The sequence below is a fragment of the Tenrec ecaudatus genome, chromosome 15 (genome assembly GCF_050624435.1).
Source record: "Tenrec ecaudatus isolate mTenEca1 chromosome 15, mTenEca1.hap1, whole genome shotgun sequence".
NCBI lineage: Eukaryota > Metazoa > Chordata > Mammalia > Afrosoricida > Tenrecidae > Tenrec > Tenrec ecaudatus.
In genome coordinates this window covers 76607273-76624261 of record NC_134544.1, presented here as the reverse complement: position 1 = coordinate 76624261, position 16989 = coordinate 76607273, and positions in this window count along the sequence as shown.

Below are 16989 nucleotides of genomic sequence, written 5' to 3'. Positions count from 1 at the left end.
GGCTTTTGGCTTACCTCAGTGGAAGCCGGCTGGGGCTCGACCCTAGTCCAGTTGCCGGATCTGCCCAAGCAGGGACCATTTGGAGCCTGTAGCAGGGCTTGGTCTCAGCACAGCCACAGTTTTTCCCTATCTGCCTCAGGGCAGGAACAGGACTCTTGCGGCTCCACCGGCAGGGATCGGGGTTCATCTACATTGTTGCTTCTGTTTGCCTCTCTGCTTTATATTCCCACACAGCCTTGGAGGGCTGCACAGGGGCTTTTTCAAGGCACAGCCGCAGCCGCAGCCGCACCGCGTGGTCTGAGCAGGGAATAAACCCAAACCCCCACAGTTCCATAGGCAGGGATCAAGCTTCAGCTACACGGCGGCGTCTGTTAACATCTCTGCTCTCTATCCCCCCATTTCTCTGGGGGCAGCTCAGCAGTTTTCTTGCGACCCTTCTTGGGGCTCAGCTGCGAACTACCGCTGGGGCTTGGGGCAGGGAGTAAGCCCTTGTAGATCCACAGGCAGGGAGTGGGACTCAGCTACATAGTTTCTTTTGCTTCACTCGCTTCCCTGTACCCCTGCACAGTCTAGTCTCACTTTTTGATTTTTCTCACCCCCCTTGTTCCTGCCCTGCTCTCTCACACTCCATTGCGGACTTACAGGGCACTCCCATTGCCCTAGGGCATTTGCGCCTGGGTCACACCCAGCTAGGTGAGCTCCACCCTGCATAGATAGCCCAAGGCTAGGGTAAGGCCTGCTTGCTCTCCAGGGGATACTCCTCAGACTTCTCACCAGGGAGTTCCTGCCTGTGTATCTGGGGACATAAGGCAGCTCAGCCAACACTTATCAATATTCAAACCAATAGCGGGAACTTCAGCCCAGCCTCTGCAACACTGGTGCAGGCAGTCGATCTGCCATCTGGGGCACTCCCCTAATAGGGAAGCCACAGGAAGATAAAGTGGTAGGTTAATCCCATAGCAAAATCAGCTGTAGGCAGAGCGAAGAAGAATTCCTATAAGTTTTCCAGAGAGAGACTAGAAAATGGCACCTGGTCCCTCAAAAACAACTCAACGCAAACAGCCATCACCCCCAATGACCTCAACGAAAAAACAGGAGAAACAAAAGGCAAAGGAAGAAGATGTCCTGAACATAACAACATACATAGAAGAAGCAGACATTGAGATGCCATACAAAGAAGCTCTCAGAATGGTGCTTGGAGCGATGCAGAATATGAGGGAAACACTACAGAAAAAGGATGAAATGATAGAGGAGATCAAAGACATATACCAAAGGAAAATACAGGCGCTTGAGGAGCAGGTAACGAAAAACAATAGCAGAATCATGTTCCTTGAGAATCGATTGGAGGAATCAGAGAACCGCATCAGTGGCGTGGAGGACAGCCAAGCAGACTTTAATAAACGTGAACAAAAATCTAATAAGAGCATCAGAGAAGCCGAAGAAAACCTAAGAGCTATGTCTGATGCTATGAAGCAGAACAACATTAGAATTATTGGCCTACCGGAGGAAGACACAACAAAGAAGTCATCTGCAACAATAGCTGGAGAATTCTTGGAGGAAAAATTCCCCAGCCTAATGAATGAAAACCAAGCAACCATCCAGGAGGCTGAAAGAACACCAGCACGACGGGACCCCAAGAAGAAATCACCAAGGCACATAATAGTTAAACTTTCAAACTTTGAGGAAAAGGAGAAAATCATGAGAGCAGCTAGGGAAAAGCAAGCAATCACATATAAAGGTTCCCACATAAGGATATGCTCAGACCTATCAGCAGAAACTATGAAAAAAAGGAGAGAGTGGAGTAACATATTCCAAAAATTGAAAGAAAACAACGCAAATCCAAGAATACTCTACCCAGCCAAATTATCGATCAAGATCGATGGAGAAGTAAAAGTCTTCCCAGACAAGGAAAAACTAAAAAAATACGTTACAACAAACCCAGCATTACAAAAGATCCTCGCCGACTCAGTATGGGCAGAAGAACAACACTCACCAAGCACAAATAAGACACCAGCACATAGAACAACCTCACCCAGAGCACAACAAAGAGAAAACAGACCCCAAGATAGCAATGACTTAAGGATGGAAAGAAGTCAAGAATGATACACACACAAAACACACACTAATGAGAAAGGAAAGTAGGAAAACTCCCAACACAAAAAGTATAAAATGGCATCACAGAGTCCGCACATGGAGATAATAACCCTGAATATCAATGGCCTGAACTCAGGCATTAAAAGTCTGAGACTTGCAGAATGGCTTAGAAAACACAACCCATCAATTTGCTGCCTACAGGAGACACACCTCAAGGCTACAGACAAAAATAGGCTGAGAATCAAAGGCTGGATAAGGACCTACCAAGCAAACAGCAATACAAAAAAAGCAGGGGTTGCAATCCTTATCTCGGATAAAATTGACCTCAAAGTGCAAACCATAAAAAGAGATAAGGAGGGACACTATATAATGCTCAAGGGAATGATAGACAATGAACCACTAAGCATTGTAAACATATATTCCCCGAATGAGAGACCAGCTCAATACGTGAACCAAACACTCCAAAAGATTAAGAAAGAAATCACAGACTCGACAATTATAGTGGGTGACTTCAACACACCACTCACTGAGAAAGATAGATCACAGGGAAAGAAACTCAACAAGGAGACTAGAGAGCTAAACTCCACAATTAGACAATTTGACCTAATAGATATTTACAGAGCTTTTCATCCAAATACAAAAGATTTCACATTCTTTTCAAGTCCTCATGGCACATATTCGAAGATAGACCACATACTGGGGCATAAGGCAAATCTACATAAATTTAAGCAAATTGAAATAATACAGACCTCTCTCTCTGACCACTGTGCCATAAGACTGGAAATCAACAAAAGGAAGACAAAGAAAATAAGAGCAAATAATTGGAGGATGAATAACTCTCTACTGCAAAAGGAGTGCATACTGGTGCAGATCCGAGACGAAATCAGGAAATTTCTCGAAACCAACGAAAATGAGCACACGACGTACCAAAACTTATGGGACACAGCAAAGGCAGTCATCAGAGGAAGGTTCATAGCAATACAAGCACACCTGAGAAAGGAAGAGAGACTCATGACGGATACGCTGACACAAAATTTACAAAAACTAGAGCTGAGTCAGCAGGACAACCCTACTAATAGCAAAAGAAAAGAAATTATAAAAATCAGGGCTGAGATTCAGGAGAGGGAAAATAAAAAAACTATGGAAAAAGTTAATATCGCTAAAAGTTGGTTCTTTGAAAAGATAAACAGGATCGATAGACCATTGGCAAACTTAACCAAAGAAAGGAGGGAACAAATCTCAATAGCAAGAATAAGGGATGAAAGAGGGGTCATTACAACAGACCCTAATGAAATCAAAAGGATAGTTACTCAATACTATGAAGGATTGTACTCCAATGAATTCAACAATTTGGAAGACATGGACAAATTCCTGGAAAAAACAATCCCTCCCTAGACTATCCTCGGTGGACATCAAAAATCTCAACAGACCCATCGCAATAGAAGAAATAGAAAAGGTTATCAAGGGATTACCAACAAAAAACTCCCCTGGACCAGATGGATACACTGGAGAATTCTACCAAGCATTCAGGGAAGAATTAATACCAATCCTACACAAAATTTTCCAGAACATAGAAAAAGATGGCAAACTCCCAAACTCCTTCTATGAAGCTAGTATAACTCTGATACCCAAACCGGGCAAGGATCCCACAAGAATCGAGAACTACAGACCGATATCCCTAATGAACATTGATGCAAAAATCCTTAACAAAATACTAGCCAACAGAATACAAAAGTATATAAAACAAATAATTCATCATGACCAAGTGGGATTCATACCAGGGATGCAGGGATGGTTCAACATACGAAAGACCATTAGTATTATTCGTCACATTGACATGAAAAAGTATAAGAATCACATGATAATATCAATAGACGCAGAAAAAGCATTCGACAACATCCAACACCAATTCCTGTTTAAGACACTAGCGAAAATAGGAATGGAAGGAAAGTTCCTCAAGACAATACAAGCTATATATGAAAAACCAACAGCCAAAGTGGTAGTCAATGGAGAAAAGACTAACACAATCCCACTGAAAAAGGGGACCAGACAAGGATGCCCCTTGTCTCCACTCCTATTTAATATCGTGCTGGAGGTTTTAGTTAACAGCATAAGGCAAAGAAGTGACATCAAAGGTATTCGTCTGGGGAAGGAAGAGGTGAAACTATCGTTATTTGCAGATGATATGATTTTATATATGGAAAATCGCAAAAGTTCCACAAGGGGAGTACTGGAAGCAATAGAAGAGTTTGGCAGAGTGGCAGGATACAAGATCAAAAAACAGAAGTCCATCGGACTGTTATACACATCAGATAAGACCACAGAAGAAGAGATCAAAAAGGTGGTACCCTTCACAATAGCCAAACACAAACTGAAATATCTAGGGATACACTTGACTGAAAAAAAACAAAAGATCTATACAGGGAAAACTATGGAACACTATTACAAGAAACCAAGAGCGACCTCAACAAATGGAAGAATATTCCTTGCTCTTGGATTGGGAAACTTAATATAGTTAAGATGTCAGTTCTGCCAAAGGCACTATATAAGTTTAATGCTATCCCGATACAATTACCATCATCTTTCTTCAAAGAAATGGAAAAACTGATTACCAACTTCATATGGAGAGGGAAGAAGCCCAGAATTAGCAGAGAACTCCTCAAGAAGAAGGACACCATGGGAGGGCTTGCTTTACCTGACTTTGGCACATACTATACAGCCACAGTTCTCAAAACTGCATGGTATTGGTACAATGACAGATACTCAGACCAATGGAAAAGAACTGAAAACCCAGAAATAAAAGCATCAGCATACACACAGCTGATCTTTGACAAGGGCCCCAAAAAGATCAAATGGGAAGCAGATGCCCTCTTTAACAAGTGGTGCTGAAAAAAATGGATATCAACATGCAGAAAAATGAAGCAAGACCCTTATCTCACTCCATGCACAAGAATAAACTCAAGGTGGATCACAGACCTTGAAGTTAAACCCCAAACTATTAGGGCCATCAATGAGGGAATTGGGACCAACTTGAGAACTTTGGCGCAGGGAATACACAGGCTATCAGAAATAGGGAAGGACACAAACACAGAGGAGGCACAAATCGACAAATGGGATATACTGAAGATAAAACACTTGTGTACATCTAAGGAATTCACCAAGAGAGTAATAAGAGAGTCCACAGACTGGGAAAACATCTTTAGCAATGACACATCAGACAAAGGCCTTATTACTAAAATCTACAGTACTCTGCTAGCTTCCAAAAAGAAAAAAACCAATAGCCCACTTGAAAGGTGGGCAAAGGACTTAAAGAGAAGTTTCACAGGGGCAGAAATCCGAATGGCCAACAAACATATGAGAAAAGGTTCCCGATCTTTAGCCATAAGAGAAATGCATATTAAAACAACAATGAGGTACCACCTGACACCCTCAAAGGTAGCCCAATTCAAAAAATCAGAAAGCAACAAGTGTTGGAGGGGCTGTGGGGAGACAGGAACTCTCATCCACTGCTGGTGGGACTGTAAGTACGTACAGCCACTATGGAAATCAATCTGGCGATACCTAAAACAGATGGAAATAGTTACCATATGACCCAGCAATCCCCCTACTGGGCATATACCCAGAAGAGGCAAGAAACAAACCAAGACCAGACATCTGTGCTCCAATGTTCATTGCGGCACAGTTCACAATTGCAAGGAGTTGGAAGCAACCCAAATTTCCATCAACTGACGATTGGATTAAAAAACTGTGGTATATACACACAATGGAATACTACGCATCACTAAAGAGCAGTGATGAACGTATGAGGCACATAGCGGCATGGGAAGAACTGGAGGAAATCATGCTAAGCGAAGTAAGTCAGGCACAAAAGGACAAGTACAACATGAGTCCGCTGAGGTAAGAATTTAAAAAAATTTTTTTTAAAAAAAAAAGCAAAAGTGGCATAGGGAAAAAAGCTACTGTATACAAACATTTCAGGGGTGAAGACGGGGTAGTATGGAAGAGACCAGACCAAAACCAGGGATGTACATGGTAGACAATGGTGGAGGAGGTGGGGAAAGGAAAACAAAAGGATGAATACAAGGAAGAAAAGGGTAGTGGGGTCATGGGGCATTAATCCACCCAAGGGGAGGGTATTGTTTATATCTCCACAGGGAAAGTGGGACCAGACTTCAACCCAGTGTCGCAAGGTGTGAATGCAATATCCCGGTGTGGAGGAGGGAACCGGTGGAGAGGTCTGGGAGGCTGGCCCCAGCACCATAAATTAAGTGGATTCCTGCCCCTCCCCTGAAAAGAATTTGTTCCAAAGGACGACATTGACTCTGCAGCTCTGGGAGATGGACATATTTGATCAGAGCACACGGGAGCAGATGAAGGGGCAGGAGGAGAGAGTGGAGCACAGCCTGGCCCACCAGGCCGTGATGATGATGTTCCTGAGTAGAGCAGCCAGTCCACAGAGAGAAGAACATGGTTGGCCCCACTATGAGACATGATGCCCCTCAGTGACTAAGGGCGATACAGGGGACAGCACCGGAGACACAGAGTGGGAATTGCACCTGACCTGATCCCACCACACCGAGGCAAATCACTGGGGGAGTGCAGCGGAACAGCAAGGGAATGGAGTGGCAAGGTGACCAGGGATTGCTGAAAGTGGACTTTGGGGCCAGTGCGTGGTGCCACAACAGACTGGACTGGAAAACGCTCCTAAGGGCCAGCAAACGATCCCTGAACTAACTACAAGCTTTTCTCTTGTGAACTGTTTTATTCTGTTCTTTGTCAGTGGTTTGTTTTTGTTGTTTTGTTGTCTGGTTGTATACTGTTGCTTTGTTTTCCTCTGTCTAGTTTTCGTGCATGTTAGTGACTCCACAGGTCTGTCTGAATAGGACAGGCTGGATGAACTATCTGGAGGAAAAACAACGGGACCGACAGTTCTGGGGGGACTTGGGGTGGGGGGGTAGGGGGGGTAAGGAAGTGGTGTTAACAAACCCAGGGACAAGGGAAAAACATGGGACCCCAAATGGTAGAGAAGGGGGAGTGGCAGGCCTGGTGGGAAACGATCAAGGGTAAGGTTGCTTAGAGAAGAGGTATACTCTAGCCCAGGTGGCGATGAAGCATGGTAGTAGGGCAGGAGGAAAGTCACGGGAGATGGAGGAAAGAGCTAGGAGTCAAAGGGCATTCATGGAGGTCTAGACAAAGACATGTACATGCAAATATATATAGGAGGATGGGGAAATAGATCTATGTGTCTATATTTATAGGTCAAGTATTAAGGTGGCGGAAGGACCTTGGGCCTCTACTCAAACACTCCCTCAATGCATGAATACCTTCTTTTATTAAATTGGAACTCTATGATGCTCACTCTCCCGACACAACAGCTGGAGCCAAAGTGGGTGAACAAGTAAATGTGGTGAAGAAAGCTGATGGTGCCCGGCTATCAAAAGAGATAGTGACTGGGGTCTTAAAGGCTTGAAGATAAACAAGCGGCCATCTAGCTCAGAAGCAACAAAGTCCACATGGAAGAACACACCAGCCTGTGTGATCGAGTGGTCCCAAAGGGATCAGTTACCAGGCATCAAAGAACAAAAAATCATATCATTGACTGCACACCTCCATGATAGGATCCCTGAAGACAAATGGGTGCATAAGCAAATGTGGTGAAGAAAGCTGATGGTGCCCGGCTATCAAAAGAGATAGTGTCTGTGGTCTTAAAGTCTTGAAGGTGAACAAGCGGCCATCTAGCTCATAAGCAAATAAGCCCACATGGAGGAAGCACACCGGCCAGTGCGATCACGAGGTGCCCAAGGGACCAGGTATAAGGCATCATGCAAAAAAAAAAAAAAGATATAAGTGTGTGTATGCATGTGTATATATGTGTATATGTATATATGTATGTATATATATGTATATATATATCATATTAAATGAAGGGGGAAGTGCAGAGTGGAGACCCAAGGCCCAAGTGTCGACCAATGGAGATCCCCTCATAGAGGGGTTTAGGAGAGGAGATGGGTTAATTAGGGTGTGAGGTAGTATCGATGAAGAACACAGCTTTCCCCCGGATCCTGGATGCTTCCTCCCCCCAACTACCATGATCCGAATTCTATCTTGCAGGGCTGGATAGGACAGAGGCTGTACACTGGTGCATATGAGGGTTGGAGGTACAGGGAATTCAGAGTGGATGATACCTTCAGGACCAAGGGTGTGAGGGACGATGCTGGGAGAGTGGAGGGTGAGTGGGTTGGAAAGGGGGAACTGATTACAAGGATCCACATGTGACCTCTTCCCTGGGAGAGGGACAGCAGAGAAGGGGGGAAGGGAGACTCCGGATAGGGCAAGATATGACAAAACAACGATGTATAAATTACCAAGGGCATATGAGGGAGGGGGTAATGGGGAGGGAGGGGGGGGGGGAAAGAGGACCTGATGCAAGGGGCTTAAGTGGAGAGCAAATGCCTTGAGAATGATTGGGGCGGGGAATGTATGGATGTGCTTTATACAATTGATGTATGTATATGTATGGATTGTGGTAAGAGTTGTATGAGTCCCTAATAAAATTTAAAAGAAGAAAAGAGAAAAAAATGATTAGGGCAAAGACTGTACAGATGTGCTTTATACAACTGATGTATGTATATGCATGAACTGTGAAAAGAATTGTATGAGCCCCAATAAATTGTTAAAATTAAAAAAAAAAGAAGTATACTTCCCCCAATAGTAAGTATACTTTGAATCCCAATAGAGATCAACGTTTTTAATGTAGCATTATTTGTAGTTCCTAATGCAGTGAGATCAGCGGTTCTGAACCTGCGGGTACAGACTGCTTTGGGGGTGGAACGACTGTTTCACAGGGGTCGCCTGATTCATAATAGTGGCAAACTTAGTTATGAAGTAGCAACAGAAATAATTTTATTGTTGGAGGGTCACAACATGAGGAACTACATTAAAGGGGCACGGCATTAGGAAGGCTGAAAATCACTGAGTTAGACAGTTGGCCTATACAAGTATACAGTCTTTCTAGCTATGTCCCCTTAACTTCCTCCAAAGAAGCCCTGGTGGCATAGTGGTGACTGTCGGGCTGCCAACTGCAAGGTAGCAGTTGGAAACCACCAATTTCTCCTCGAAAGCAGGATGGGGCTTCCTTCTACCATGAGTGACATGGCTTTCTACTCCGCTACAGGGTTACAGTCTTGGAAACTCATGGGGGCTATTCGACCCTGTCCTATAGGCTTGCTATGAGTCAGTGTTAACTTGATGGCAGTGAGTTTGTTTGGTTTTTTTTGCTTTAAGAGGACTGGCCAGCTTACCCAACAATATATTGGTACCTTTGTACCTTGTGGTTATGTAAATAAACTGTCTGAAACCAAACCTGAGGATTAGTCACACTGGAAATCATGTTAGGACTAATTGAGTCATTTCAGAGACAGAAACTGGGATCTCACTACCATCTAAAAAGAAGAAGCAGAAAAAATAAATAAATATATAAAAAGAAGAAGCAGAAGTAGGAGCCTTTGTATCCTAGATTCTTGCATAGAAATTCTTCAATTCAGAAGACAGGGAGCTGGGGCACAAGAGAGGAAGTGATGGGGAGAAGCAGCAACAGACACATGGTGGCAGCAGAACCAAGAGACGAAACAGAGCAGTGCAATTCCCAGGCCACAGAAGAAACCCGAGTGCCTTTGGGCAGGAGGTTAGGAGGTGAACTGGGGGTACATCCGAGTACTTATCTGGGCAACTAGATTTGCCAACCCACATAGAGATGAGTGTGTTTGGTGTAAGGCCAATGTGCAGAGTGAGCATTTATCCGCAGAACGAAAAGACCTTTGTAACATATGCCCATTCAGGACAGAAGCCAGGGGGTTGCAGGGCCTGACCTCACCTGCAGGGTGGCTGTCAAGATGCTGTCTCAAAGAACTGTACCTTGAGCCACTAATGACTAAATTGTGCTTTAGGGTAGAAAAGTAACCCCTTTGTCAAATATAATTTAAGGAGAACATTTACTAAACTTTAAGAGACAACAAAAGAAACACACACATACATCATATGGATAAGGGAGGCCATAAGCAGTTCAAAAGCAACTGAGGATTCAGTCGAGACCCTGGATAAACAGGGCACAGAACAAAAGACCATGTCACAGATCATGATTGGTGGCAGATCAATACATCACAGCTACAGGCGGAGCAGTAGCAGCAGGAATGGGACCATAATTGGGACATGCACATTATTAGATAGAAGGACTTAAAAGATTGGTCCAGGGCCTTCAAACTGAGGCAATCAAGGCCAGACTCATAACAACAGCCCCTGTGCTGTCCTCAGTAAGGTGAGCTCCATCAAGGGTACATCTAGGCAGGCCCTGGGAAGGAACTGGCTGGAGAGGAGTGCAGACAATCTATTTTCTAAGGCATTCTCCCCAAGGGGAAGATGATCAACATTCTTGGTTAATGATCAGAAAGAATTCAATGGAGGTTGAATCAAAGTGGGGATGCAGCAAATGGACAGAGTTGTCACTGTCATCAGCAACAAAAACCTTAAGCCCAACTCAGTTCCAGCGAGTGGATTCTGATTACAGCGACCCTTTAAAAGGAGGTGTAACGTCTCCTTGTGGATTTCTGAGACTGTGACTCTTTACAAGATTGGAAACTCTGCCTTTCTCCCCAGGGTGACTTGTAATTCTGAACCGCTAACCTTGGAGTTAGCAGGGAAACAGGGCAAAAAAAAAAAAAAAAGGGAAAGGGGCAAGAGTGAAAGGTAACAATAAAATATAGATATCACCTGTACACTGGAAACACAGGGAATCCAGGGCAGATGATCCATTCAGGATCAGTGGTGAGAGTCGAGATACCCGGAGGGTGGGGTGGAAATGGGGAACCGATTACAAGGATCTACATGTGACCTCCTCACTGGGGGAAGGACAACAGAAAAGGGGGTGAAGGGAGACTTCGGGCAGTGTAAGATGCCAAGGGTTTAAGTGGAGAGCAAATGTTTTGAGATTGAAGAGGGCAATGAATGTACAAATGTGCTTTACACATATGTTGTATGTATGGATTGTGATAAGAGTTCTATGAGCCCCTAATATACAGATTTTTTTTTAAAAAAAGAATCTCAACAAAAAGAATAAGTATCCTCCAAGTTTTCCCACTCTGAGACACAAAGCTACTGTCATGTAATTATTATGGACTGCTGCCCTCAAAAAACACTGGACATACACATAAATATACTCCAAGCTCACAGGATATACTGACAAAAGAGGACAATCTATGAAATATCATAATAGCATGTCCTTCTTTTTGCTGATTTGGAAAATATAGTTCGATTCCAATTTTCGTATAAGTAGACTGAACTTCAATGCATTTGACTGGTAAACTGTCATAGGATCCTAGTACTCACACACCAGGCTTTGAGATGTTTTCACATTTTAGATTTTTTAAAGACTTTTTCACATTTGCAGGTCATGGAAGGCAGACTAGCTGAACATGATGACCACTAGCATTCTCTCAGCTGTGGGACTGGCCTCTTTGACTTGTCAGACTTTTGTTCCCACACTTTTTAAGGATAGACCAGTCCCTGGAGAAGGCCATCATGCTTGGTAAGGGAGAGAGAAGCAAAGAAGAGAAAGGACTTCAACAAAATGGATCGACACAGGGGCTGTCACAATGGGCTCAAACGTGGGTACATTTGTGAAGATGGTGCAGGACAGGACAGTGTTTCATGCTGTTAAATAGAGGGTTTTAGGGGTTGGAATGGACATGATGCCACCTAAAAACAACATAGAAAAGCTTTCACTTTCATGATAAAATTTCACTGCATCGCCAACTAGCTATAACATAAAGTCACATGACCTGCCCCCGTCACTCTACAATTCTGCTACAACAGTGTAACCTAATGTCGATCCAATGAGCCTTTCAAAATCTCATCCACAGCAGTGCATCAGGTGCCATGTTTTAAAGCCTTCCCATTCCTTCATGATGAACCAAACCAAATGTAGTGCTGTCGAGTACATTCTAACTCATTTTGACCATTTAACAGGGAGTGAAACTGCTCGTTAGTGTTTCCCAGTCTGTACGTCATGCAGCCTCATTGTCTTATATTGATGCGCCCTGTATGCTGGAGCCACAGAGGGTATGGCCTTCAACCAATCAATTCAACCAATGAACCACTAGAGTCTCTTCCACACAACATGTTCATGATAAAACACTGCATTTATTCCGCAACCACGATTTTGAAGCAATTTCCCCCAAAATATGGCCACATTGGCTCATTTAGTCTCTGGTCTCTTTTAAGTAGATGTTGCTTCCAATGGGATATAGCTGAAGAAAGTCACGAACCATTAAGTACATGTTCAGTACTGCTCAAATGGTAAGTTGTTGAAACGAGTCAGCATACAAGTTCCCATGTCTACCTACCACTAAGTGCCTGGCAACTACATTTCTGTTCATACACCGACAGTTTGTTATTCCGTCAGTCATCGGTTACAGAGATGATCTAGAGATCTGTGTAGTACGACGAGGAGATGAAGAAAACATTGTATTCAGTTCAGATAACTGGAACTCATTTTCCTGTAAAAGCCATGAGTCTCAGACAATACTGCTTACCTCAGGCCCATATAACTGGCTCTTGCATTTAGTCAACTGATTGAAGAAATGTAACACCCAGGCAGAGGAGGCACAGCATTGAGCAAATCAAAGCAAACCATGACCAATCATGATCACTTTAGGAAACTAGCCAGTGAACCTTGGCATGATGAGGAAATTCTAACAATGTAGGGGGGTTCTGTGATGAGTTTGCAAATACTTAGCTTGATTTCCTTTCTCAAACGTATAAGCAAAGGCGTCTCAGAGCACCCAGGTCTTCATGGCCAGGAGAGGGAAGTTCCATGATCACCCACCAAATGAAAAGCTCATTAGCAATAAGTATTCTTGGAAATCCCACACAGGAAAAATAAATGGAGCATGAAGAAGCACTAGCAAGAAAGTAAAACAAAAGAGGCGTTATTACAAGAAATGCAAATGAGGACTTTCAGGTTCATGACAAAATTGTGATGAGCCCAAAGTCACCATTTCCGTCTCAGAGAAAAAGGCTGACCATGTTGAACTCAGAGTACGGAGGTCACAGGGCATGTTTTCTGTTGTTTTGTTTTTCTGTTGTACATTAAAAATAAAAATCACTGTCATTGAGTCAATTTGGACTCAAAATATTCCCATAGGGCAGTGTACAACAGGCCCGGTGCGTTTCTGAAACTGCGAGTCTTTAAGGGAGTAGAAAGTCTCATCTTTCTACTGTGGACCAGTTACAGTTTTGAATGGCTGAACATGTGGGTACCAACCCAACACATAGCACACTACACCACCATGGGTGCACAAGTTGAAAACAGAGGGGGGTTGAACATAGGCACTCTCTCAGCTGATTTCCATTCTGAAATCATTCTGCATACCTGCCTATCGGGCCCTTTTGTTTAGTGGTGGTTTTCGTTATCTGCCCTCAGTAGTCTAATTGATTGAATTCATTGAAAACAGTGATTTGAAGGATGTGATGGGAATTAACTAATGGATAGCCCAAAAGAGTTTGTTCCTAGAGGAGAAAATACCAGACCACAGGCTATCAGGAAGGAAAGTACTTATTTTGTTTTAAGGATAGTCAAACCCCAGGCAGATCTAATAAATTTAAATAAGGATAAAGGACGCCAGAAAGGTGTGTCATTGAGACTTCAATGAAGAAATAAAAAAAGACTGAAATAAATAAAAAAGTAGCATGTTCCAAAAAAATCATACCATTATGTGCTCATCTTCCCAATACGATCACTGAAGACAAATCGATACATCATTAAAAGTGATTAAGAAAGTTAATGGTGCCCAGCTATCTAAAGATACAGCATATGGAGTCTTAAAGGCTTGAAGGTAAACAAGTGGCCATCTAGCTCAGAAGCAACAAAGCCCCAAATTTGGAAGAAGCATACCAACCTGCGAAATCACGAGCTGTAGAAGGGATTAGCAATCAGGCATCATCGGAACAAAAAAATAAAATCATTGTGAATGAGGGTGAATGCAGATTGGGAACCAAGACCCATCTGTAGGGAACTGGACATCCCCGTACAGAAGAATTTCAGGGAGATGAGTCAGTCACAGTGCAGTGTAGTAACGATGAGACATACAACTTACCTCCAGTTCCTAAATGCTTCCTCTCCCCACCCCCACTATCATGATCCCAATTCTACTTTACAAATCTGGCTAGACCTGAGGATGTACACAGGTACAGATAGGAACCAGAAACACAGGGAATCCAGGACAGATGATGCCTTCAGGACCAGTGCTGAGAGTGGCAAAACTGGGAGGGTGGAGGGACGCTGGGGCGAAAAGGGGAACCAATTACATATATATTTATATCTAACCTTCTCCCTGGGGGATGGACAACAGAAAAGTGGGTGAAGGGAGACCTCGGACCAATGGATGTATGTATGGATTGTGATGAGTTGTATGAGCCCACAGTAAATGATTTTTTTAAAAATAGCATATTCCACAACAACTATTCTTCACCAATAGATCAGTTCCCAAAACTGTCACCAAAAATTTTTTTTCGCACTTCACAACAGTCCACCAAAGGTGAATCTAATTGCATTTAGCCTCAAATAGCTAATAAGTGGTCAAGAACAAGGCCTGGCGCTGTCCACACATAACCCTCCCACCACATCCGGCCAACTCACAGCAGAGCTATCAGACAGTGTAGAACTCCCTGTAGGACTCCCACACCTGCCCATCTTTACTGCAGCAGGCAGACTCATCTTCTTCTGCACATTTTGGGTGAGTCTGCACAGCTGCCCTTGCAGTCAGCAGCCCAATATTTAACCCACTGTGACAAAAAAGTTCCCTTGTTCATATATCCCACATACAATAAAGTATCATTACAGGAACACATAAAAGACCAACAGAAAAAGAAAAACAGCCCCAGAAAAGGCCCACCAATCTGTAAGGGACGTTAATTCCTGACACAACACAGGGCTCTGACAGCAAGCACTCACACTTCAAGATGTAGGTCCTTAAAGGAGGTCCCTGAGTAGTGGGAACAACTGAGCGCTCAGCTACCAAATAAAATATTGGAGAATGAAGGCAACCTTAGAAGAAATCGACCAACTTCTGAAGTTAGCCAACGAAAATCTTACGGAGTATAGTTTTACTCTGAAACCACATACAGTCACCATATGAAATCCAATGATAGGCAAATGGTATTTATCAAGTATTATCTAATTGAGATTCAAGGAGCTCATTGGTAGCCAATCCTTTATGCCATGAATGCACAAGGGGCTTTCAAAAAGGTCAAGGAAAAATGGAATAAAAATGGACTTTATCCATGAACCTTTTAAGCCACTGCATATCTGTTCTTAATAGATTATGCTACATAGTACAGGATCATGCTAAATAGAATAATGTAATACATTTTTAATTCCTCAAATATTGTACATCTTAAAAATCTTTAGGATACCTGTTCATCTTCCATGAAAACTCAGGAAGAATATTAAGCTATTTACATATACCATCTCTCTTGAAGATCTATTAAAGTTGATATTGATTTTATTATCTAGCTATGGTAAAGAGATCAGTTAGGTTACAGTATATCTGTACAATTCACATAAAAACTTGATAGCCGAAAATTAACGGAATGACTTTTTCTGGGTCCTGCAAATTTTACAAATTCAACTGTGTGGTTTCTCATGTTATAGTTAGAAATTCAACCTCATTTTATAGTTTTTATAGTCTGAGTTTTCCTTCTCTGAAAGATTTCCAACTTATATAGGTTCTGGCTTTTCTAAGTGTGTGTATTTGCACACGTGTCCCTTGCTTAGTTTTTGGTGTCCCTGAGCATTACAGATGGTTAACATGGATAGGTGTTCAAGAAGAGATTGGAAGTTTGTGTCTACTCAGGGTCTCCAGGGAAGAAAGCCTGAGTAATGCACTTTGAGAAACCAGTCACACAAACCCCTCTGCAACATCCCTGCACTCTGACTCACATGGAGTCTGCAGGAGCTGGTGTGGGTTTCAGGGCATCTGCTTGATTTGGTTCATTTCTAGGGGGGAAAATGAATGCTGGCTTCATTTGCTACCCTCAAAGCTGGCAGTTCAACCACACCAGCACATCTGCAAGAGGAAAATGAGGCTGGTTGCTTCTGTACAGATTTTGATCTCGCACACCTACAAAGGAACACTATGAGTGAGAATTGACTTTGGGGCAGTGTGTTTATTTTGGCGGGTTAGGGACAATGAAAGTTTCTAGGTGGCACAAATAGCTTGCACTAGACTGTTCCACTGAGGTTTGATGGGGTAAACAGCCCGCATTACTGTGGAAGCACAGGAGATCTGCTTCCACAAATATGATGCTCCAGAAACACTATGGAACTCACATGACATAGCCACGAGATGGAATTAACTTCATGGCACCTAACCAAAGGGGAAATTGAACATGATGATCGCATATTCATGTCTATGTATGCACATGGATAGTGTGTTGGAAATAGGACTAAATCAGAATAACAAACATAATTCCCATTAAGAATCGCCATGTCTATAATGAAAAACATGTCAGCGTGGCCCATCTAAATTAGTCTGTGAAGAAGCCATCTTGCTCCAGTGGTTAGAGGACTGGCAGCTCCATGAAATGAAAGCAGTTGTGTTCCATGAGGTGGCCATTGGTAACACATGGACTATAGCCTAGAAACCCTAAGGAGGAGTGTAAGGTGCTATGGCATCTCTCACAGAACCCACTGTAGCGCAGTGGACAAAACAAGCCTCTTATCAAGAAGACGTGGATAAAAGGCTAGAACATTCAAGCACTACCATGCAGTGGGGCACAGAGAAAATTGTAGATTTTAAATAAGATCCTTTCTTACTATATATGAGTTATATATATATATTT